The sequence below is a fragment of the Anolis sagrei genome, chromosome 2 (assembly GCF_037176765.1).
Source record: "Anolis sagrei isolate rAnoSag1 chromosome 2, rAnoSag1.mat, whole genome shotgun sequence".
NCBI lineage: Eukaryota > Metazoa > Chordata > Lepidosauria > Squamata > Dactyloidae > Anolis > Anolis sagrei.
In genome coordinates, this window is record NC_090022.1 from 131,590,685 (window position 1) to 131,617,095 (window position 26,411).

General features: G+C 42.4%; 1 long non-coding RNA gene across 8 annotated transcripts in view; it reads right to left on the reverse strand.

The window, feature by feature from the left end:
- Positions 1-447: 447 nt before the first annotated feature.
- The window catches only part of LOC137096076 (uncharacterized), a 37,236-nt gene continuing 11,272 nt past the window's right edge, over positions 448-26,411 (reverse strand). For 4 of the 8 annotated variants that reach the window (XR_010909236.1, XR_010909239.1, XR_010909237.1 and 1 more), the window contains 3 exons: positions 7,147-7,220; positions 3,699-3,777; positions 448-696 (listed from right to left, as the gene is read on the reverse strand). This is a non-coding gene — a long non-coding RNA (uncharacterized lncRNA). The remainder of the gene's footprint in view (positions 697-3,698; positions 3,778-7,146; positions 7,221-26,411) is intronic. The other 4 variants (XR_010909242.1, XR_010909240.1, XR_010909235.1 and 1 more) reach the window with 2 other exon arrangements.

The window sequence follows — 26,411 nt, forward strand, 5'->3', positions numbered from 1 at the left end:
GTACAGATACTGGAAGATGACTCTTTAAGGGGGGGCGGGTCAAGCAGTCCTCCAGATGTTGGATTGGAAAACAAACATTTCTCATCATTGTCTCTGGCAGCTAGAGCTGTTGGGAATTGTGGACCTGGAGTGTGTATATCTGGACCAAAGGCAGAAAGGCTCAATTTTCATTAGAGATCTAGTCTATTGTGGTGTAGTGGTCTGAGAGGCAGTCTAGGTGATGGAAATCCATTGGGTGGCCTTGGGCATGTAACTGTTTCCTCTGAACAATCTTGTCAAGAAAATCTTAGGACATGGTTGCCATCCATTAGAATCAATGTGAAGGTACATAACAACAACAGCAATGATGGTCTACAGCTGTCAATCTTAACACCATTGCTAACAGAAACTAGAAAAAAGTAAACTGCTTTGGGAGAAAGACAACATATAAATAAATAGCACACATAATTTGGTTGACATTCTGTATTTCATTATTTCATTTATAGGTCTTTGATTTTACAATGGATCTCAAAAACAGTAGACAAGTAATGGCATCACTGAGAAAGACAAAAGTATATGCAGCATAATTCCAGACCAATAGGCCCTAGTAATTTGTACCAGCCATCCTGTTTGGCCTTGAGGATTTGTTCTCCTTGCTTTTTTTTTTTCCTGAAGATGCTGAACTCTTGAACATGGACAAATTGAGAACTTGTACACCTGTTAAATAAACAATAAAAGGTGTCTGTTGGATGGTTATTTTACTCTCAGTTGAGAAAATCATTACATTCTGCCTTGTGAATCCCAGCAAGCTAAGAGACTGGACCCAGCAAAAAGTCAGAAATGATTTAGCTTACATTTGATGTATTGTGCAGACCAAGAGCATTTTAAAAAAAACCCCATTCCTGGTCAAATCTGACTGGGTTGTCTATGTAATCTTCACTGTAGGGTGACAATAGGGATCTGATAGTGTTAACGACCAAAAGGAGGGAGTTTCTTGGTTCCTTTTCCTTATCTTTTCATACCAGCTCATATTTTGCTGCCAATGTGCAGAAACTGTTTCCTTGTGGGCTCAGTGCTCAGCCTAGTGAGGATTTTATGAAAAGCCAATTCCCTTTGACCCAGGAGGTTCAACCTCATTAAGCCTAGTGCTTGAAAACAGAGCGGTGGGGGTTATTTGTCAGAGGAGAAGGACCCAAATATCATGGCTAGAAGAAAGACTTTCATGGAGAAAGTGAGGCCACTGTTCTTTGATTCTGTCATTCTCTTTCCTCCTTCCATTCCTGGCCTCCATTTCTGTTTGACTGATCAAAGGGTCTGATTGTGTGAGAACAGCCTCCCTTTGCAGCTTGCTCTGGGTGGGAGGAAGGATGCCAGAATGGGGGCAGGAAATGGGACAACATAGAGGGAACTGTGCAACAGCTGATCTCATATGAGGAAGCAAGGGAGAATAATTGAAGAATGGGTGTACTACTTACTCTTATCAATGGTGTGCCATCACAGGCATATCTATCTGTCTATCTAACATCCATCTTTGTTCTCAGTGCTGAGATACGATATATAGCTTCCAATATTTCGTGGGCAATACCTAGTATTAACTTCTTTGAGATTCCAGGCAAATAATATTACTTCCATTTTACAGATAGGGCAATGACAATGGTGCGGAGAGAGGGGGATTTGATAGATTGAAAGTATTTTTTTTTATTTCCAGCATATTTTAACTTCCCTACTCCAGTTGATTCTAGGTCAGGCGTCAACAGGTGCACTGCAGCTTCTAAAGAAATGTTTTCAGGCTGGACTGAGTTCAAAGAAAAAGGCACTGGAGAAATGGATGTGGACTTGGAATGGATGATTTTTGAAGAAAACTGGCAGGAAATCCTAGAGAATAAAAGGCTGAAGTAGGATGTCATACTTCTTTGTTCTTTTCCCAGTTACTTTTAGAACAATAGCTGCGTTATTATTAATCAGTTCTTTTCAAAGAACCCAGATACCTTTCTTCAAATAAAAAGAATAGAATTCTAGAGTTACGAGGCATCTCATAAGATCATATGTATCAAATAATAATAATAATAATAATAATAATAATAATATTTATATTCCACCCTATCTCCTCAGGGGGACTCAGGGCAAATTCCAACAACAGAAGGCAAACATTCAGTGCATATACAATAAGAATAACAAAAACAAGCACATTAACAGACTGCCCAAATCCCCCAAAAAGTGAATGTATAGCACTTTAAAGTGCACATATATCAAGTTTACACCCACATATCAAAGGATTTCCTTGGTCCGGTTTGTTCAGAGAGAGATTTCCATTGGTTTCCTGTGAGGCTGAGAGTGTGTGACTTGTTGATGGTCACCCAGTGGTCTTTCCTAGTTTTGAACCTTGGTCTTCCAGGGTTCATACCCCTACAACTCTCTGTCTCTCTCATCCAGCAAGTCAAAGGGCTCTATTCCCCATTCATCTGAACATACACATTATAGCTGTCACACTGGCAGGAATTACCAGGTTTTTATTTCACTCAGTTATTTACTCAGTCACTCACCTTTGCAAGTGAGGTGACAGAGGTCAGAGCTTGAAACAATTACTTTTGGTAAACACCAGTTCCCAGAATCCTCCAAGTGCTGGTGGAAAAACCCTTCAGCTTGACAGCCTCCATCTAGTTCTGGCTGGCCACTACTGAGAATGGACTCCCAAATTAGGCAGCCCTTCCTTTGATTCAGTTTTGTGGAAAGCATTGTTGTTGTTTAGTCAGGGATTCTGAGAAATGGGTAAGCAGAATGAAAACCAGTACTCCCTGCTTTCATTCATGCCAGGCATGTAGCCAGAAGGGGGGCTTGAGGGGCTTCAGACCCCCCCCCCCCCGAAATTCTCATGGTGGTTCGCGAAAAGGCCTTACTGGTGCATTATTTAAACTGTTATGTTTATTCATATCATGATCTGATCACCATACTCAATATATCCCATATGCATGGGGGTATTGGGGTAATGATACAAAAGGTTTGCTAGGATAGACCCTCTTTCACTCAGACTCAGCCCCCCCCGAAACTCAGCCCCCCCCCCGAAACCCCCCCTGAAAAAAATTCAGCCCCCCCCCCCCCCCCGAAACGAAATCCTGGCTACGGGCCTGATTCATGCAGTCTATTTACAACTATCTTTGTTTCAGAGGTTGCCTTTATAGTTGAAATAAGGTGATTGTAGAATATTCTGAAAATCTGTCTGTGTTTTGTTATCTATTGAGGATGTGACCCAAGGCTTCACTGCCATTCAACAGACAAAGAATGTTCCTGCTGGAAATTTCCCAAAGTAGAGGATCAGATGTAAAGCATCTTCCATTGTCATTAGCTTTCTCTGAAGAGTGACTCTTCTGTGTTATACGGAAATAGAGTGCACAAAAGATGTTGAGCGGTTCTCTCAGTATTGGTGGTATTAAGAGGAGAGATAGGTTAGTGCTGTTCTAGTGCTGTGTGTCTGCTTGTCATTGGCTCAAGTATGGGGTGTGATAGGAAATAAACTAAGACTTTTAGCCTGCAGATTTGTACCTGGGCATAAGTCCCATTCAATTCACATCTGAATAGATATGGTAGGATTGTGCTGTGAAGTCTTACTATAAGGAATGTCACCTATAGGTAACTGCCAGGTTTGCCTACAACTGTTTGTTCAAGTTGCTCAGGGCTTAATGCATTCAATTGTAGCTTTTGTGCAATGCAGGAGAGAGTACCTTTCATGTTCTGGGACCAGCCTCCTTCTCTTGCTGGTACTTGCGGTGAGATGCATCCTTCTCTTGCCAGGGCATGTCACTGAAATTAGGAAGTAACCACAAATTTATTTCTGATATAAACAAACATCGCTATATTTTTTTGCTTGTTTAAAATTTTCTATGAAACTGATATTTTGTTTTACAAGGGAATCACACTACCTGGCAAAGGAATATCTTTGTTTTTAGTCAATTTTTAATAAATTAAGATAGCAGTTGTGGTGCTGTTAGTAGGTGCTCTACAGGTATAAAAAGATGGAAATGGCTTGCATGCCTCCTCTGGATTGCAGGTTCCCTATCCCTCTTGCAACAGAAACTGTAGTGCCATTGGGAGAGGGAAGTTAACACACATTCTTTAACTTTGTGACCAAAATCAGCTTCTTGCTGAGGTACTTTTGCTTCTGGCATGAAGATGAAGAAAAATGCTGGGTTGTGCCACAGGTGGAAACAAACATCCTCCGATCAGATGTCTCGGACATGCTCTGCAAATTGATACCTTCATGTGACAGTGATTCTGAGGAAGGAGAAAATTATAGTCTCCTATTTGATAAAAATCCACATTCATTCTTAGTCCTGGCAAAGAGCATAGTTTTTTTTAAAGCTGTTTGGTTTCAATAGATTCAAAACATTTATAGAGCATTTGCAAAAATTGTGGCTGTATAGGGTTTAAACAAAAAGTACAAATGGTCCCTCCCTGATAGCAAACAAAGTCACATCAGATGCTAGCCCAGAATCCTTCTTCTCCTTTCCAATTGGCAACTGCAGAGACAAAAGAGGCTTTTGTGGAGCACAAATGCCAGCCAAGACCTTCTGCGTGCCCCTCTGATGCTGAAAGAGTTAACCTGGCACCCTCCCCAGTTCTCCACCGGGGAGTAGCTCTGTTAATTGGCTAGGCCACTCTTATGTGATCCATCACCGAAGGGGAAACATGGGATGGATGGGGGTAATAACAACAAAGTCTCTGCTAATTTGGGAAAATTGCTCTGATTTGGGGAAAATGGCAGTGTTTTCCCCCTAGGTGATTGACGAGCTTTGGAAAAGGGAGGCTTTTTGGGCCCAGTGCCTGTTCGTGTGGCATAGCGCTGCCTGCCGCCCTCTGCTCTGCTGCCTCACTCTGCTCCAAGTTGGCAGGGGCAAAGCCTGGGCCATTCGGAAGCCAAGGAGACATTGACATCATCTTTGGAAAATTCTCCCTCCAAGTGCTGCTCAGGTTGTTCTTCCCCACCTGCTGCTATGCTTCCTATCTCTGGCTTCAGACTTTCTTTGGAAAGCTGAACATCCTTTCCTTCCTCCCTGAGGTGTCAGAAAGTGGCTGTGGTGGAATAGAACCAGGCCTGTTTAGTCTAAGGAAAGAGTTTGGAACTATTGATCAGTAGCCAAGTCTTTGGCCAAGGCCTCATGGCTGGATCTGGAACAGCTGCCTCATATCTCCTCCTATATGTGCAGAACTTGTAAAGGTTACAATTTGGGATAATCATTCCAAGAGTTTCCATAGCCAGCACAGTTCATGCTGACTAGTGAATTCAGAAATTTTAAGTAAAAAAGCGAAACAACACCCCCAGCCCCACATCAATCTCCCCATATATTTTAATCTCTTTTAAGTCAGTCTCAACTTGTGATTACCCTATGAATGAGAGCTCTCCAAGTCTTCTCCCTATTATGAACAGCCTTGCTTCTTTCTACTTCATTACACTAGAAAATGAATTCACTTTAAATCCGATTTCTGCCTCCTGCAGAATTCTGGGGTTTATAGTTTAGTGAGGCTGTTAAAGGCTCCTCCCTAAACTACAAATCCCAGAATTCTGCAGGAGGAAGGAACCGGATTTAAAGTGGATTCATTCTCTAGTGTGATAAGGTCCTAATTAATTGCACCTTCTCAAAATCTGGTCATTTTTTCTAAATATTGTTCTAATTATGCAAATTATTCAAATATGCTTTCTAATTCTGCAAATTCAGCACATTAATTCTTGCATTTTCCTACAATACTGCAACTTCCTCCTCCCCTCCCCCCTTTGCTTCTTGTACTGCAACTCTCACATCTTTTCCCCCTCTAATTCCCTCTAATTCACTTTGTGTGCTGACAGAACATCCCTCCATTGCTTTGTTCACTCCACCACTCACAATCCTCACTTTTCCTTCTCTCCTCCTTCCATCACTTCACCTCACCCATGGCATCCTGCCCTTGCTTCTTGCAACCTATTATTTCAGCTCTCAGCCACATTCCCTCCTTCCCCATCCCTCCCTGGCTTCATTTGTGTCCTTCTCTTTCTTCTTTGTTTGTTTTAAAATAATCTTTATTAATTTTTTCCATTAAATTTTTTATTCTTTTATGCTGCCATCCACACCAGACGTTTGAGTCTTCCCTCATCTTCTGCCAATCCATCATTTACCCTGCTAACTCTCTCTTCCCTCCTGTTATTAATCTCACCTCACCTTGTAATTCATACTTCTCGTACTTCTCTTACTTTGCCACTCACACTGATATCTCTCCTTTCCTTCCTATTTCTCCCTCACCTGACAGTTCTCCCTTGCAGTGGACTCTCACTTGCTTCTTGTGTTCTCACTTCTCACTTACCTTCCCCCCCCCCTATTCCCTTCCCTCTCTCCTTGCTCCTACAGAGCACCCACTCTTGTTTTGTGCACTCTGCTGCTTCCATTCCTCACTTGCCCTTCCCTTGCACCTGAAAGGCAGGGACAAAATGCTTTATTCAAAACAATTTCAAAGAAGAGTGTCTCCACATTCTCCACATTCATATTTTGGCTCCCATAAGGACTAGAGACTTACTAAAATAAAAGCTTTAAAATTGGATGGACAATTTTGAACCATATTTGGTGGCTAAAACATGGTAGGATGTGATTTTTTTTTCCCCTTGGGCCCCTCCATTCCTTGTGTGTCCTGCCAAAACTGCAAGAATATAAGCAACAGGAATGTGGACAGTTCTGAGCAACCCTCAGATCGTTCCATGCCAGGGAAGCAATTTGCACTGGCTGATGTCCTCTCAGCCTACAGTTGCCATGTTTAATCCCTCCCATGTATCAGAATTGTTAAGGACAAGGTGACACAGTGCAATTTCTTCATGGAAGCCATGACCCAAACCAGTGTCATGTTACATGTATAGAATCCAGGTAAAATCTGGCCAGAACACTGGTAAGAAAACCCATTATCTCTCCATTTCTGCCTCCCTCCTATAGCCTCTACAGCAGGGTTAGGAATTTGTCCACATGTTGTTGAACTTTAATACCAGTAACCATCATAGCCAGTTGAGAAGTTTGTTGAGAGCTGCAGTTCAGTGACATTTGGAGGGCCACACAATTCTCTGCCCAACTGGATGGACTGTTTTGTAATTCTAATACCACTTCACAATGCAAGAAAACATGGAAACTGGCAATTGGAATGCATTATTAGACTCACCTTTTCAAATTCTCCTGCACCCTGTTGCAAATCTATCACACTCAATAAATGTCCAAAGGCCAATTCTTGGCTACCTTCAAAGTCAAATAGTAAGAGGAACAATTATTTTAGGAGCATTTGTGCAAAAATATTTTGTCTGCCCCTGCTACCTAATAGCAATGCAGCAAGGTAAGTACAAAAAATCCATTTAGGCTGCTAAAGTTTGCCATTCCAGTCACAGTGGGAACATGTAAATGTTTGCTGCTTATAATTTCTGCCTTTTTCTGATCCCAAGATGTAAGAACGTGGAGAGATTAGGGCCAGCTCTACTATTAGGCTAAGTGAGGCAAGCTCTGGGAGGAGGCACTTTGAGCCATTACAGATACAATCACCTTTAACATTTCCTCTGATCGCTCCCAGCCAATCCTCTGTTGGAGGACAGAGCTATAAATGGCTCATGGTCTGTCTTATAACTAGCTTGCTGCCCTCAGGTATGTGTTTGTAATCCTCTTCTTTTACCAGTGTTGGATATGGATTCAGCCACCAATCCAGTTGCCTTAGGTGCATGGTAATAAGGAAGGAGTACCATCTGGTCCTTTCCCAGTAGCAAAATGTCTTAACCTGTCCTGTTCAACATAGCAGTGTCATAAGGCCGGTCCCCCAAATACTAGCAGAGTCAACAGCCGAAAGTCCAACAGAGATGCAAACCTTGGCAGGATACACAAGAGATATGCTAAATGTCTGTTCCAAGGTCATAAGCCAAATACCAGGGAGCTCAGAGTTCACGGTTGAATGTAATCCAAAGTCCAAGGTAAATCTAGAGTTCAGGAACACAAAATAGCAAAAGTTCAAAGTCATTGCTTCTAGAACTGACGTTGCAGCCAATAACAAGATGCCACTTTTAAATCCTTAAATCCAAAATCCACAGGTGTTACCTGTTGTTTCTCAGCTAATCTTGAGGGCATGCGCAGCTGAGACCTCTCTTTTCACAGGTCCACAAAAGCTGGAACAGTTAACATTTCCGCAACCTGCTCAGAGGAAATCGCTTGCACTTGTGAGGGAGCTGCTGGACACAGCTGAGCTCCAGCTCGTCCACTGAGCCTTCCACCAGCATCTCATTCTGACTTCCCAAGCTATCCACAACAGTATATATATGCAAAATGTGAAACTGTAATTCAGAGATGTGCTATATTCAGTTTGCAGTCATAGGCAGTTATGTAGTCCTGCCTAGGTTAAGATATATAATTTGACACAAAAATAAGGATCATCCATAAATATATAGTCATTCCTTTGTATCCATAGATTCAGAATCTGTTTATACAAAGGAATGACTATGTATATCTATAGCTTGAAAATTGGTTTTTTTTAAAAAGCCATGGCTTGTTAGACAAAGTAACAATGTCAGATAAATTGGAAGGAAAAGAGGAAGACTGTACTACAGGCGGATAAACACAATCAAGGAAGCCATGGCCAAGTTTGCAGGATCTGAACAGAGATGCTGATGACTGAAATCTCTCATTCATATAGTCACCATAAGTCAAAGGTAATTCAACAGCAATTAATAACTACATGATTGAGATCGATGCAGACAATGCAGTATGTTATGAAGATACTTGATAATGCCACCAAATGTATTGGTGGCCAAACTCTCTATTCTGACTAGATTTTACCACAATAACGATTTGCTCTCTGTCAGAGACCTTTCTTACGGCCTGTTTCCTGATCCCAGTTTAAATGGAGATGTTGGACAGGGACCATGGGACCTTATGAATGGAAAGGAAGCCACTTGGGCTCTCGTGCCTTTCTTTAAAAAGACAGCCCATCTCTACATCTATGTGCCAGGTAGAAATCGGGTTTTTTTTTTTAATTTAAAGGAGAATTTAGTAATGCAGTGTCCCCCACCCCAGTCCCCCAACTTTCAAACTAATATCCAATTTTTCATTGGCTTATCTGGAGGGTTATGCAGGAACCCTTCCTTATGGAGGAAGGGTTATCCAATTTTTCAGTGGTTTATCTGGAGGAAGGGTTATGAAGGGTTAAGAGGAGAGTTAAGATAGTGAGGTGAGATGCTGGCTTCGGCAAAATGATGACTGGAACAACAAGGACTGATTCTGGTGATGCAATCCCATACAAATTTCCTCAGAAATCAATCTCAAAGAATAATAAAATCATAGAGTTGGTAGAGACCTCGTGGGTCATCTAGTCCAACCCCTTGCCAAGAAGCAGGACAATTGTGTTCAAACCACCCCAACAGATGGCCATCCAGCCTCTGTTTAAAAGCCTCCATAGAAGGTACCTCCACCACACTTTGGGGTAGAGAGTTCCACTGCTGAACAGCTCTCGCAGTTAGGATGTTCTTCCTCATGTTCAGGTGGAATCTCCTTTATTGTAGTTTGATACCATTGTTCCATTGCATCCTAGTCTCCAGGGCAGCAGAAAACAAGCTTGCTCCCTCCTCCCTATGACTTCCCCTCACATATTTATACATGGCTATCACGTTTCCATTCAGATGAATGAGTGCACTTTGAATAAACTGTAGCACAGCACAGAGTGAGTCTAGGACTAGCAATAAGACTGGACAGGTCCCTATTTTCTGGTATTATCTGAAGGAAACCAGCCTTCCAGACAGGCTGAGCCACAACAGAAAATAATTTCTTTACAGCGTTTTAGACCATTTTTCCAAACTTCTGGCCAGCTTACAGAATGAGCAGTGAAAACTCTCTCTCTCTCTCTCTCTCTCTCTCTCTCTCTCTCTATATATATATATATATATATAGCGCACAGCGTTCATCTGAAAAGGCTAAAAGGAGTAGCTGGCAAAACCAAAGGCCAAATGGAAAAGATGTGCCTTGAAATGTCTCCTAAAAGCTGGGATGGTGGGGGCACAAAATACCTTAGGAAGTAGGTAGGGAGGGAAACCATTTTTCAGCAGTGGAACAAATTGTGTAAAGGCTTTACTTCTAGCTGTGCTTGCTTCATGCAGAATCAAAACATGAAGCAGGCTTGAATGAAAGGACTGAGGTTGATGACTGAGGGATATAAAAGGGAGATGAAGTTGAATTATGCAGGCCCAGTCAGACTATAAATGCCTTTACAGCAGGGCTAGGGAAATTGTGCCTTTGATAGATATTTTGTACTATATTCCATATCCTTCAATTTTTTACAGGTGAAAACTGTGGAAAGTGTGGCCAAGCATCTTCAGAGTGTGGTCAAGATAATTAAAGTTTTTGATGAGGAAAAACAAAAAAGTAAGAGGGGGCTCGGCTTTTTTGCTTTTGCCTGAGTCTATTGGAAACACGGTGCAATTTTGGCTTTTCTTTCCTCAACTGTCTCCCCTGCAGTGTGATTTCAGTGCAAACTACTTTTGCATTTTTAACTCAGTTTGCAGCAATTGAAATCCGCTGAGGACAAAGGCTAAAGGGCTAGAAGGGAAAAGAAATGTGAACATTTTTAAAAGAATTGAAAAAATTAGTTGACAGATAATTAATTGGGACTCCCCCACAAAACTGGGACAAATGGGAAAACTCCATTAACTCAAGGTTGGAAATTGTACAACTTTCCAAGTAGGTTTGGACTGCTAACCCAGGTAGTCTTAGCCAGCATATCCAATGCCATGGAATGCTGAGAACTGCAATCCAGTCAAATCTGGAGGATCACAAGATTCCCAACTCTACACTCATTGCTCATGGAGGTTACAAAAAAATGAACCAGCATTAGTTGTCAATATTCCTGAAGTGATAATTCCATATTTATGCATTGGCTAAAGTTTAATCAAGACAGCATGGTATAGCCATTGGAGTGTTAAAACTGCAGCTCCAGGAGACTAGGGTTCAAATCCCCACCCAGCCATGGAAACCCATTAGGTAACCTTGGGGAAGTTACACCCCCTTAGCCTGAGAGGAAGGCAGGGATAAATCTCCCGAGTAGAAAGCTTGATAAGACCACCCCATGAAAGAGTTGCCATATGTTGGAGTTGACTTCAAGATGTTTGGGGCTCTGAAGGGGAAGAAGACAGTAAACTCAGAATCCAGAATGCCAAGTTTTCTTTATTATCTTCAGGAGTTAACACTGAAATGATCCTTTCTGCCTCTTCTCGCCTTCCCCTTTGAGTTCTTACTCCATTTGCCACTGAAAGTCTCTTCAGCAAATTATAGCCTTTGCATCAAGAATATTTCTTATGTTGGAGAAGACCTTGAGCCCCTATCCATGTACTGAGGAATGGTATAGGGCAGGCCTGGGCAAACTTGGGCCCTCTGGGTGTTTTGGATTTCAACCCCACAATTCCTAACAGCTGGTAGGCTATTAGGAATTGTGGGAGCTGAAGTCCAAAATACCTGGAGGGCCAAGGTTTACCCAGGCCTGGTATAGGGGATAAGATAAAGTCAATATTTATGGTTAAAGGGTTAGGGTTAGAGTTAGGCTGCCCAGAAATGAAACAGCAATTCAAAATACTGTATAATAACAGACGTGCCCCCCCCCCCCAAAAAAAAAACTAGACAGATTGGGGAATCATGTTTGACAGGCAGCTACCCATGAACTAAGCTGCAAAATCTATGTTAAGAAGTAACTCTTTCTTCCCCTTTTCAGAGAAACCAGTGGAACAGTAACAGCAATAATTAAGAAGAACACAAAAAATGTGAGGTCTCTGTATATTTGAGAACACAAACTTCTAACCAAGTCCCAATACACTTCTCGCTAATCTGGATCTCAGTTGTGCAACTCGATGTGAAATGAGCCTTGGGCTTCTCTGTTGTGAAGTGGATGAAAAATGTGTGTGTGAAAGATAGCTCTCTGTGTATGTGCGTTTCTGCATGTGTGCACATACTTGTGGAAAATAGGCCTCACTACGGCCTTCACTTATGCAGCCCATGAGAAAGCCAAACTACATGTGCAACTATTTTTACCCTATCACAGAACTGAAGCAAGTTCCTGGCCTCTACATTTTAATATATGCTGCCCTTCCACTTTGTTACCCAGTATTGCCATTCATCTAGAGATTTGTTTCCATTTGTCCACCTGTCATGGATTAATTAGGTCTGCATTTCCTCACTTAGGCCAGCTTCTCCATAGCCAACGCTTCCTCTTGAAGGAGTGATGTAAAGGAGTGATGACATTATTATGTCCCTTATGCAAGAGAGACACCATTGTGTCCCCAGCACAGAGTGCAGAAATGGCTATGTACCACAGAGGGATTGGCACGCCATACCTCCATGTGGACATGGTGGATTTCAGACCCCTGACACTAATGCTTCACACCATTTTGGCCAAGTATACAGGACATCATGACATAGGACTAAAGACAGGCCATACTCCCCAGACACATACACTGTTCCTACCCCACTGACCATATATGGACATTACCCTTGAAGACAGGAAGGATGACATCGCCTGTAGCTGACCTCACCTGTAGATTACCTCACCCTTGAGAGTCTAACCAATCGCTTGGCAGTTATGTAATCCTTCACTGTTGCTATGCAGACTTTGCTGAAGAGCACCAAAACCTATATAAGCATTGCTTAAACAACAATAAAAGGTCATCATCATTCACTTCTACACCCTGCTTCCCGCCTGGTCATTATCTCGTTCCCAACATCTGGTGACCCCGACGTGATAAGATCCAGGCATCCCATGCTTACCGCTGGAATAGCTACAAGGTGCGCACCCTTCAGTGAGTTTTCTCACTCCCACAAATCGTAAGTTATGGGATTAAGTATGTCAGTTTCGCAGCTGCGGCATGCACAAGAACTGTACAGGTTGTTAAAACAGGCAGGGTATTTTGAAGTAAACCAGGGCCAGGTAGAAGATTTACTTGGAGAAATCAGGTATCATTGTTTATGGTACCCAGAAGGAGGTTCATGGAACCCATCGGATTGGGTCCGGATAGGGCAAACCTTTCATGAAAAACCCCAGGGGACAATTCAACAATTGTCCCTGTGGAAGCAATGTTGTGAAACAATCACTCTCCTGGGAGTGACAGATAATTGCCCACCCGTGGCTCCGGTCGCGAGTCAGCCTCTTCCAACTCAGATCATAAATCCTCTTTTTACCCCACTAGAGACAGAATGTCCACAGCTAGCCCTCCCTATCCTGCCTTCATGTGTCTTTGCTTTTAAATCATCCCCCGCCGATCCAAATCTCCCCTCTACTTCTCTCGAAAATAAACAGCCAAATCTTGAGAAGTTGTTACAGCCCCAGCCACTGAGAGACATGATTCCTCAGACCATTCAGAATGCTGGGGGCCGAGAAAACATCACCACAACCCTTCTTGACATGGCAGGATTCGAGGAAGCTATATCCTCGACTGTCCACATTCAAAACACAACAGCCATGATTCCAGATCTAATTTATGGCTCCGACACATTCATTAAAACAGCTGGCCGACCAGAGCTTCCCATAATGTCATTTGACCCCGAAACATGTGGGGTTGAACAATCCATTGATCATCAAACAATCATCAATATCATAATTCACCTCCCAGATTTTGAGTCTGAAAAGACACATGCTTTTGCAGGGGGAGTTACATAAATAAACAGTGCCTATACCACGTCTGGATAGACCTCTATCAGGTCACAAATTCCTCACTCTTCTTAATATATCATTGATAAGACAGTTTAACAACCCCTCTCTCCAAAAGACAACATTAAAGCATTTCCATTCAACAAAACATAAAGCTCCCGTATATACTGTCATTAAATTTCTTACAAAATGATTTTCAAAATAAACTTCTGTTTAATCAGAAGTTCCAGGGTTATATTACATATATAATCTAAATCAAACAGCTATATAGAGAGTCCTCATTCTTTTTAAAAGAGTGTTTTGATAAAAAAGCTTTCAAAGTTTTATCTTTGATAAAAATAGACAATACACAGTCCTCTAAAAATTGTCAAATTTCATCTCCTTTAATGCTGAACAATATTGATTAATTATAAAAGATAATAAAAGCCACTACAACTCTTTAAGATAGTTCTTTATGTTATACTAACCCTCAACTGAGAGATTGTTTGAGATTGTTTTCATTGTTATTGCTATTTCATAGTTATAATTTTACTCATTGTTATTGTTTCATAATTATAAGTTTCCTACTGTCATAAATTGTGATAAAAATGTCTTACATACAAAACAGACTTTCATTTACTTAATCAAATTTGATACACATACCCATATACAACAATTTAAATACTGACAAAATTGGTGTTGATTTCATAATCAAGAGTTGTGCTTCTTAAAATCTATAGTTCACAACTCAAACACATTCTAAACTCCACCAACAATGGCATTAAACCAAACTTGACACACAAAACTTCTTGTCCCTTTCATTTTAAAGGGTTACTTATATATAAAACTCAAATTACACTACATTCAACTCATACAATCTTAAATTTTAATCACACCTAAACAATTACATGCTTGGTTTCCATGCCTTTCATCTGATACTTACAGATAAATCAGCTTCACAAAAACACACTTCTTACAAAACATTAGTTGACAACACATGCCCTATCAAACACAACACGCTACAATCAACATTTTAAAAGTCTGATCTCAGCTTTCACTAGATTTAAACATTCTATCATTAAATAAAATCAACACTCACTTCTTACAGACAGACACACACCCCTATTCGTTACCCACATTTAAAAATTAACAAAACGATACTTAAAACCAGACATTTATTGCTTTATTCACACATCATATCTACCTTACACACTAAAATCCATCAGAGTCTCTCCCCTTTCCAAGCCGAGACACGCTGCCCAAATCGGGGGGGCCGTACATTCCACAGGAAAGAGCTAGCCGTCCCAGGAACGGCCAGGCTTTGAGATCTAAACACACACACACACACACACCAATGCCTCCTCCCTTTCTTTTGTCTTTTAAAATGACTTTTTTGATTCATGATTGTTTACCTTTTGATTTATGCTTGATTATATTATAAGATGTTTTTAAATATGCTTTCATTCTGCTTTCATGCCTAATACTTAAAAACTACAATTCCCTTCCTTACACACCGATGCCCACTCTATACTATGCTGGTCAAAGACCATAATAAATCATTGATTGATTGATTCATAGCTACCACAATCCTTCCTCTATAACACAACACAGCCCTATAAAAGTCATGCCTTTTCATCCTCAAACTACAAAACCTATTATCCATTTCTCATTACACAATCACTAAAGTTTTCCAACAGCTTTACTGTTGCTCATTGCCTCACTCATCCACATATATTTCAACAGATTAAAACCACTTACCCATAACATTGCTCAAAATACATTCCCTAAAGATTTTAATACAACATTTTTCTACTTTGGTCAAATCTATTCTTTACCTTAACCTTAAAGATTCTAAAACTGCTTTTTTCCTTTTATAACTCTACATCAGTTCCAAAAATTTTACATCCATACCATCCTAATACTAAAGGTTAACCATGGCTTCCCATTATTGACCTGGGTTTAACACACTCAGTTTTTTTTTAAGATGTTCAGTTAACCTGATCTCTTCATCACAGACAGTTTTCTGTCTCCAAGCCATCCCTATATACTCATGACAAACTTACAAACTATCTACATACAATCAACAGGTGTTTCATAAACACCCCATCCTCAATAAAATATCACAGTTAATAAACTCCTAACTACAACAGTCATTTCAACATCAACCACTTTCTTTATACCTTTACATTCATGAGGGTCCCTCCTACAATAAAAACTACCACCAAACCCTCTTATTACAGCGCTACGCTTACAACGTTCTACTCTTCCTACACATCTTTAACATTCCATACGATGGCCACACAAAACAAAATTGCTGAGCGTTCAAATCATACCTTTATAAAACCATCTGCTTCTTCTCACACACAAAACAAACAAAAGGGGGAGTCAGCCCCCTGGTCTTGTTGCCTGCTCCTTTCGCTTTCCAGCAATGGCCTTCCTATACGTGTTATTTACCATTAATCATTTGAATTTAATGTTATCTGATTCTTCTCTCGTTACCAGGATCCAGAAGCATTTCCCTCTCCCTACCCCCTTCTACTCCCTTTGATACAGGTTGCCAGATCCGGAGTAAAAAGGCCCAGCCCCCCTCATCGCCTAGAGCCAAGGAGTTAAAGGAGACCTCATGGGCCATCCAGTCCAACCCCCTGCCAAAAACCAAGAGTTCCTGCTTCAGCTGTCATAAACCTATGAACTTTACTTCTTAAATCAAGCGCTTTGGATTCCTGCTCACTACATTTGTCTCTGGAAATATGACGTGACACCAAGGCCTTCAAAACTCCATTCACCTTCCTGTCTATTCTATATATTGTTTCAAATCTCACAAATATTTCAACAAAATACTTATGCATGTTGTTTTTTAATGACTTAGCTTAACATTTTAAGCAAAACCTGTACCTGCTTGATAAAACTTTTATTATCCAATTTGTTTACTCTACACAACTATTGATGGCTATATAATAATCTGCTACTATATATCCCATTGTTATAAGCTTCTTGCTAGCCTCACGCTCTGCTGACCTTTCCCCTCCACCTCAAAGTGATATCCTAATACATGACCTGACTTCCTGTCGACTACAAAAACAGTTCAAATTGCTTTACTATTGACTGGCTGTTTGATTATATGCTGCCACATTCAATACATCCCATCCCTGTGACAGCTTTACCAGCCACAGCCCCTATAAGCCCCTCCTAAACATGATGTCCTTTATACGTACAAATTGTTAAAAAAAAAACAAAAAAGGGGGAGATGAAGGAGTGATGTAAAGGAGTGATGACATTATTATGTCCCTTATGCAAGAGAGACACCATTGTGTCCCCAATACAGAGGTGCAGAAATGGCTATGTACCACAGAGGGATTGGCACGCCATACCTCCATGTGGACATGGTGGATTTCAGACCCCTGACACTAATGCTTCACACCATTTTGGCCAAGTATACAGGACATCATGACATAGGACTAAAGACAGGCCATACTCCCCAGACACATACACTGTTCCTACCCCACTGACCATATATGGACATTACCCTTGAAGACAGGAAGGATGACATCGCCTGTAGCTGACCTCACCTGTAGATTACCTCACCCTTGAGAGTCTAACCAATCGCTTGGCAGTTATGTAATCCTTCACTGTTGCTATGCAGACTTTGCTGAAGAGCACCAAAACCTATATAAGCATTGCTTAAACAACAATAAAAGGTCATCATCATTCACTTCTACACCCTGCTTCCCGCCTGGTCATTATCTCGTTCCCAACATCCTCTCCCTCTTCCTTTCAGCCTTCCAAAGGATTTATGTCTCAGGGTGTTCTTCTTCAGGTCTATAAAAACTCTGCCAGTGCCAGGACTTTCAACGCCCAGTCCATGGGGCTGCCTCTGACCCATATATGCAGTCAAATTATAGGCTGGGGAGCCAGTTCGGAGAGTTTCCCAAAGAAAGCAGTATTCTTGTGTTTTTTGGACTATTAATCATCATTAATCATTATGTTATGGTCGCTTTTGGTCATGTCTGCTTAAATAGCCTTAAAATAGCCTAAGAGAACAGTGATTGCAAATATTTTAGTTTATTTGGTGTACCAGGTGATGCAGCTGTTCTGGAGTGCATTATTCTGTCACATTAAAAACACCCCAGTTTTGCAAAATAACCAAGGAATCCTAGAGTTGGAAGGGATCCCAAGGATCATCTAGTTGAACCCACTGTCATTACAGGAACATCCCTGACAGATGGCCACTCAATTGCCATTTTAAAACCTCCCATGAAGATGAATTCAGCAGCTTTTCCCCTTAGCAGGGAAAATGACTGCTTTAAAATTTCCCCCTGGTTTGCCAGATTGTATGTATTGTGACTGTTTTATGTGGAATATTCAATATTTCATATCACACTTATATGAACTGTCTAGCAACTAATAAACGGTCTTGCCTAGCAACTAATACATAGGACACATTCTCCTCTAGAAATGAAGGAAGCTGCTTTTACCATAATCGTGGAGGATATGTGGCTTCTAGATTTCTTTTTTTTTTTTTGTGAGTGTGTCAGGAGCGACTTGATAAACTGGTGTGAGAGAATTGGCCATCTGCAAGGACGTTGCCCAGGGGATGCATGTATGTTTTGACGTTTTACAAGCCTTGCAGGAGGCTTCTCTCATGTCCCTGCATGGGGAGATGGAGCTGACAGAGGGAGCTCAACCCACTCATCGGATTCGAACTGCTGATCTGTTGGTCAGCAATCCTGCTGACACAAGGGTTTAGCCCATTGTGCCATCGGGGGCTCCTGGCCTTTAGATGATGTTGGGCAACAACTTGCACTAGCCCTTCCAGCACAGCCAGGGTGGTGAATTGCATTCCAACAATGTCTAGGAGGCTAATTGCCAATCACTCTGCCTGATATGATGCTAAATGTTTTGTATACTGAGCATTGTTTGCAACTGATTGTCTGGGGCTTCAGGCACATGGTCTTTTGTACCATTTATTTGCTGCCTGAAAACTAGCTGTACTAGGGATAAAAACTGGTATATAGTGTTTTGGATATAAAGCATGTACACTGCAACTGAATGATTTCTCCCCACCAGGGATCACATCAATTCAGTTTTGTGTGTGTGTGTGTGTGTGTGTGTATGGGGGGAGGGGTTGTGAGTATGTGAGATTATCTTCTTATTCAGTGCTGGAAACAGAGCTTTTGGTCATGGTGCAGGCAAGGCTTCTGAAAGAAAGGGAGTGCCAGACTCAGTCCTATTAAACTCCTATACTCTTTGACCTCTTTTGTGTTGTTCAGCAGTAAGATATATGGCCCTCCAGAAGTTGCTAGACTTCAGTTCACATCAAATCCAGCTAGAACAGCCAATAGACATGGATATGAGGGAGCTATTCTCCAATAATTTTGAGAAAGCAACAGGTTCCAGAGTTACAACATAGTAAGCCAGTAGTTTTTATCACATGGATAGAAGCACCCTGCTTTCCTCTGAGCTGTAGTTTAAGCAAAATCATGGTATCAATATTGTTGCATGTTTTCAAATTGTTTCTGACCTATGCCAACTGTAAGGCTATTCTATCACTGGGAAGGGGGGGGGGGGGGGGGTAGCAAGATTTGTTAAAAAAAAGTTTGCTTTTTTCTGATCCTGAGAGAATGTGACTTTCCAAAAGACACTTAGTGGGCTTCATGGCCAAGTGGGGATTTGAATTACTGTCTCCAGAGTTGTAGCCCGACACTCAAACGATTTGAATATGGGAGGCCTGCTATATGACAAGCATCACCTGCTAAAATGTATTCTTCTACACCAGGTATGGGCAAACTTGGATCCTCCAGGTGTTTTGAACTTCAACTCTCCACTTGTGGGAGTTGAAGTCCAAAATACCTGGAGGGCCCAAGTTTGCCCATGCCTGTTTTACACATCATTCAAGGGACGGGAACCAGCTCCAGTTTTAAACCTGGCACTCTTAGTTCCCTTTTGTGTGTCTGAGGGGTGATGAGACCTAAACACACAATTTTTGGTCAGGACAGTGTATCAGTTTTCCATCCAAAGAGGTTCAATCATGGTGTGGAGAATGGTTACTGTTACAATTGTTGTACTGTTAGTGGTTGGAGCTTGGTCTCTTTTTGGGATTGCTGCTCCCATAATAATCCAGCCAGAATAGCCATTGGCTGTGGGATCAGAGGTTATAATGGGGGGAAGGGGAGGAATAAATATTTCCAATCTGTGCCTAGGAATAGCAGCTAGCTTCATAGCAGGAGACACAGGAGCACAACCTGCCTTGTACTGAATCAGGCTATTAGACTTGACCTAGCTCAAGGTTGCTTACACAGGCAGCTCTCCAGAGCTTTGAGCAAGAGTCTTTCTCAGCCTTACCTGGAAATGCCAGAGACAGAAAATAAGGCCTTTTTGGCTGCCTACAAAACATATACTCTCCCACTGAGCTAGTTAGTCTTTCCATTGTGAGAGTTGACTTGCAGGTATCAGTTGCTTTGAGGAAAAGAAGAGAGAGAGAGCTTCCAGTCACACGTAAACATATTTATTTAGCCCAACGTGTTGTGAAGATAAATCCTTCTTTGGGAAATTATACAACGAAAGTAGAGGTACATTATACACTATTAATATATGGTGAGCAGCAAACTCAAAGAATATAATTTTCATAAAAGGCATTTGGTGTATTCCCAGTGATGTTTTTCTGTCCCTGATTTACCATGTCTGATATTCATAAACCCCTCTGTATTGAACCAGCCTTATGTGTGCAGTTGATTTTCCTTGCCTGTCTATTCTCTCCTGTCCTCTCCTGCCTGTCTATTCTCTCCTGCAAGAAGGATATAAAGAACAGCTACTGCATCAAAAATGGATTGGATCTGCTCTGTCCTAAACTAACCCTTCCAGACTGCATCTTCCAGAAGTTGTGAATGGCTTTATATGAGCTGGCCTCAGCTTTAAGATCTCTGGGGGAGAGTTTTCTCTTTGTTCCACACATTTGGTGAGGGCACAGGAGAGAACCTTCTCAATGGCTACTCCTAGGCTGAAGGACTACCTCTCATGGAAGGTTGGGTTGGCCCTTTTTACACTGGCACACATTTTTTTTATTTAGGCAGGTCTTTGGCTCTGAATTTATATGGCAAAAGGGGATTTTGATGGGGTTGCAGTGCTTCTATCTTTTTATTATGCTTTAAATGCATTTTAAAGTGTTTTGTGTGGTTTTAATATAAATGTTTCTTGATTTTAAAGGAATTTTTGTATTAATATATTTTAGCTGTACTTTGTTTTAATTTGATATAAACCACCTTGGATCCTCTGCTAGGATATAAATTACATTGACTGGACACTCCGTTGCCATGGACCGACCACTTCCTGATCAGATTTAGGCTCACTGCCCCCCCTAACCTCCACAAAGGTGGAGGACCCATTAAGATGGTCCGCCCCAGGAGGCTTATGGATCCGAATGGATTCCTGACGGCTCTTGGGGATTTTCCCGCCACCTCGGTAGGCGACCATGTCGAGGCCTTGGTCGCTCTCTGGAATGGGGAGATGACCAGGGCAATTGACAGGATCGCTCCGGAACGTCCCCTCTCAAGTAACCGAGCTAAACCAGCTCCTTGGTTCACTGAGGAGCTGGCAGCGATGAAGCGAAGGAAGAGGGAACTAGAGAGCGTGTGGCGCTCGGACCCAAGCGAGCCAAATCGAGCACGGTTTGTGTCCTTCCTAAGGGCATATGCCGCGGCAATAAAAGCCGCAAAGAAAACTTTCTTTGCGGCTACTATTGCGTCTGCAAAAAACCGTCCGGCGGAGCTGTTTCGGATTGTCAGAGGTCTTTTAACTCCCCCTACCTCAGGTGGGAGCCCTGACAACTCGGACACGCGCTGTGAAGCATTTGCTCGGTTCTTTGCAGACAAAGTCGCTTTGATCCGTTCTGGACTGGACGCCACATTAAATGCAGTCTCTGTGGATGTGACACAAGCACCTGCTTGCCCTATTTTGATGGATTCTTTTCAGTTTGTGAAACCCGAGGATGTGGACAAGATACTTGGAGGAATGAGGCCTACCACGTCCATCCTAGACCCCTGCCCATCCTGGCTTTTGAAAGAGGCCAGAGGGGGATTGGCTGAGTGGGTAACGGTGGTGGTTAATGCCTCCCTTCGGGAAGGCACGATTCCAGCGAGCCTAAAACAGGCTATTATAAAGCCGCTGTTGAAGAAACCATCACTGGACCCCACTAAATTTGACAACTTTCGGCCTGTTTCCAATCTTCCCTTCTTGGGCAAAGTCATGGAAAGCGTGGTGGCCTCACAACTCCAGGTATTCTTGAGAGACACGGATTATCTGGATCCGGCACAGTCTGGCTTCAGACCGGGACATGGTACCGAGACGGTCTTGGTCGCCTTAGTGGATGATCTCCGCCGGGAGCTAGACAGGGGGAGTGTGTCCCTGTTGGTGCTTCTGGACCTCTCAGCGGCCTTCGATACCATCGACCACGGTATTCTTCTGGGACGCCTTGCAGAGATGGGCCTTGGGGGCACCGCTTTGCGGTGGCTCCAGTCATTTCTGGAGGGTCGTACCCAGAAGGTGTTATTGGGGGACTCCTGTTCAACACCACAGCCTTTGACCTGTGGTGTTCCTCAGGGCTCCATACTGTCCCCCATGCTGTTTAACATCTACATGAAGCCGCTGGGTGAGATCATCCGGAGTTTCGGGGTGCGGTGTCACCTGTACGCAGATGACGTCCAACTCTGTCACTCCTTCCCACCTGCTACTAAGGAGGCTGTCGAAGTCCTGAACCGGTGCCTGGCCGCTGTGACGGTCTGGATGAGGGCGAACAAACTGAAATTAAATCCAGACAAGACAGAGGTACTCCTGGTCAGTCGCAAGGCCGAACAGGGTATAGGGTTACAGCCTGTGCTGGACGGGGTCGCACTCCCCTTGAAGGCGCAGGTTCGCAGCTTGGGTGTGACCCTGGACTCATCGCTGAGCCTGGATCCCCAGGTTTCAGCGGTGACCAGGGGAGCATTTGCACAGCTTCGGCTCGTGCGCCAGCTGCGCCCGTATCTTGGGAAGTCTGACTTGGCCACGGTGGTACACGCTTTGGTCACATCCCGCCTCGACTACTGCAACGCTCTCTACGTGGGGCTGCCCTTGAAGACGGCCCGGAAGCTCCAGCTAGTCCAGCGCGCGGCAGCCATGTTGTTAACCGGAGCGGGTCGCAGGGAGCGCACAACGCCCTTGCTGTCCCAGCTCCACTGGCTGCCGATCAGCTACCGGGCCCAATTCAAGGTGCTGGTGCTAACCTACAAAGCCCTAAACGGTTCCGGCCCAAAATACCTTGAGTACCGCATCTCGGCCTACGAGCCCACGAGGACCTTGAGATCATCCGGGGAGGCCCTTCTCGTGGTCCCGCCTGCCTCACAGGCACGCTTGGCGAGTACTAGAGAGCGGGCCTTCTCGGTGGTGGCCCCCCGGCTGTGGAACTCCCTCCCCGCTGAAATTAGACAGGCGCCTTCCCTCATGGCCTTCCGCAAGGGCCTGAAAACCTGGCTCTTTGAAAAGGCCTTCAATTAGTGCTATGCTTTGGAATGACCACCGGAATGGACTATGACTACGAGACTGATTATGACCCAAACAAGACGAAGCGGATTTTTAGCTTAATTATCTGTGTGTTAGTAAGATGTGTGTTATGACCCTGAATTTACTGTAACTGTTGTCTCTATGTTCTATGTTCTGTACACCGCCACGAGTCGCCTTCGGGCTGAGAGTGGCGGTTAACAAATGCAAATAATAAATAAATAATAAATAAATTAAGGTACTGATTTATTTTTTTCCACATATGGCTCCCCAGAACTGGACCAGAACAATTTTCTATCTGAGGCAAGACAAGATAGTATTGCCTCCTCATTCCATGTTGAAAGTCCAACTGGACTGGTAGTTGAATTTTGCTTCAAGGGTACGGTGCCATCATGCTTTTGGAGAATGGTGTTCTCCACAACAGCCAAATCCAGCAGGTTAGTTTGGGTGACCCAGCACAGGTTGTGTAACATAGACAACAGTGTCCCTCAACAGAGAAGATGAAGTACTTTGGCCACATCATGAGAAGACAGGAAAACAGAAAGAAAAAAGGAAGAGGTATCCTTGAAGTGACTGGCTTTACCTTGAAGGAGCTGGAGGTGGCAATGGATCGTCCATGAGGTCACGAAGAGTCAGAAACGACAACAAATAAATAACACCACAAATCATATATTTGAAAAAAATATCAAGGAAAGATTTTCATGTTGTGTACTCATATATTTTGTTATTACAATTTATCTATGTGTCTGTACCTCTTATAAGGGGTTTGTTTTTCCTCTAGTTTGCTAATAAAACTGAATTGCTGTGTCATGAAATGATGCATGTCTAAAAGGTGTGTCACCAACATGAAATGTTTGAAAAGCTCTGCTCTAGGGAAACCACGATCTTCCTTTAGAACTCTCTTCCTTACATTTCTCCCATGTTGAAGTTCATTGAAGACTTCAAATTTCCCCAGTGTAAGCATCACAGAAGCTATCTGTTGACATTCACAGTGATAATCTACACTAGGTAGTTCAACCCAGTATAAATATACCGTTGCCCAGTGCAGTGTATAGATAACCCAGAAGCACATCCACTCCTCTGGGGCAGCCCACATCTCACTCCTCCATTTTCCCACCACTGTCACTTCTAACTGTCCAGAGAGCTCCAAAGGGGCTCCTGTCCCTGGTGTCTGTGCTGATGATAAAAATGGAGTACCCACGTGACCATCAAGGAGGAGGGGAGTGATATCCTTGCTGATTTTATGGGTATTCTGTGCACTCTGTGTTGTAGCATTGGAGATGTAACAACATGGACAGAATCCACACACTTTCCCTGCACTGATGAGCACAGGAAAAGCATGATCGCACCAGTGTGGACAGCAGATTGCTCTGAATCAAACCTGATCCCAATGTTCAGGCAACCCCAATGTCCCAGATACTCTGTATTTTCCAACAAACTCCAAGGTATCCCCCAGCTGTCCAAAATGGGGCAAGATCAGCTTAAAGAAAACATTTTTCTGATTGTCACTGGATCAGGCATGGGCAAATGTCTGTCCTCCAGTAGGCTGTTAAGGATAGTAGGAGCTGAGGTTCAAAACACCTGGAGGGCTGAAGTTTGCCCATGTCTGCACTGGATGCTGCTGTTAGTTTTAGGCTCAGCCTGCAGTTCATTTGTGGTGTGTAATAAATAAATAAATATTCTGTTTATTCTATGCTTAGATCATAGCATATATTTAATAATCTGGTTTTCATGTATTTATCTATTTGCCTTATATGTGTAATAGTAGTAGTAGTAGTAGTAGTAGTAGTAATAATAATAATCAACCTAATCATCTTTATTTGTAACCCCCCACTATCTCCCCAAAGGGACTTGGGGCGGCTCACAGAAGCATTCCAAGTGCCACATGCAGACAACAATACATAAGTATAAATATAATGACATAAGTATAATCAACAGTGCATAAAAATCTCATTGATAAAATTATAAAAATTTGGAAATTATAAAATTCCTAAAACGCAGTGGAACCTGTGGGCCAGGTTATTTGTCAGTGTACACTTCAGAAACTCTTATCTGTCATCACAGTAAATTTCTGTAAATTTCTCTGAAACAATTCAGCATCTTTTCAATGATTGGGACCCTGCAAGGATTAACATTTTAAGCTGAAAATGCATTAAGTAAATTCAGTGTTAGAAATTATTCAGGAAAGAGATTAAGAATAACAAGGCAAGCCTCATAATGCCAGCATGCAAATCTGTGTTGCGCTGTGGACACACTGAGAATAGTGCTCACTTCTGCATATCACATTTCAAAAGGGGTAATGCAGAACTGGAAATAGCTCAGAAAAAGGTGTGCTTGCTTCTCTGGTGAAGCCAGCAGCCAGATTGTGTCCAGTCAGCCCAGCACAATATACTCCAATCTGGGGCATTTTTGATGAGGAAACAAAAGGTAGCAATTTCTATCAGACCAGCTGTGAATAAATATGGAATAACCTTAAAATGGTTTCCCAGAATATACACTGGATTTGATGGAGTCATTTGTTGGCACATATAACCTCAAACACAGCTCTTGAGCTCATCAGCAGTCCCAGTACATGTGGATAAATGAACCATGTATTTTGCATCCCCTCCAATATGGGTGGTGCTTTAAAAAATCTATATGACTTTCAAAATATTGTAAGTCAGCATTTATCATGGTCTCTGTTTTTCCCCCAAAGCAGTGCATGAAAGCAGGTTAAAATGAACATAAGGTTTGATCAGACCTTATATGCAGTTGCATTGTTCTCCAGCCGTCTTGTAACTTCCATAGTCCCTCAATCAACACAGCCTTTATGACTCAAAGCAAAACTTTAGCATTGTTCCCAAATACCCATTTTGGTTTTGCTACTTATCTCACAGAGCATCCTTCCCAACCAAATGCCCTCAAGCAAGTGATGAAACTAGCTTCAAGCTGCAGTGGCCAGACAACCCCTCCCACAAAAGCACAAGAAAGGAAGTATTTAATGTTCATTGGTGCTCTCCAGTTTGTGCAATCACCATCTGGGCCTCAAACTGGTTCCAGGACTTCTTATGTAATTGTCTGCATAACAAAACCACTTTCTTCAATACTAGTTTGAAACTGCATCAAATGGTCAGTGTAGCTAGAGCTTAATTTACTGAAGATATCTGCATTCAGCAAATTTTATCTACATTATAGAATTTACAATTTGATGTCACTTTAATTGCCATAGCTCAGTGCTATGCAATGGAAACCTGGGAGTTGTAGTTTGATGGGACACCAAA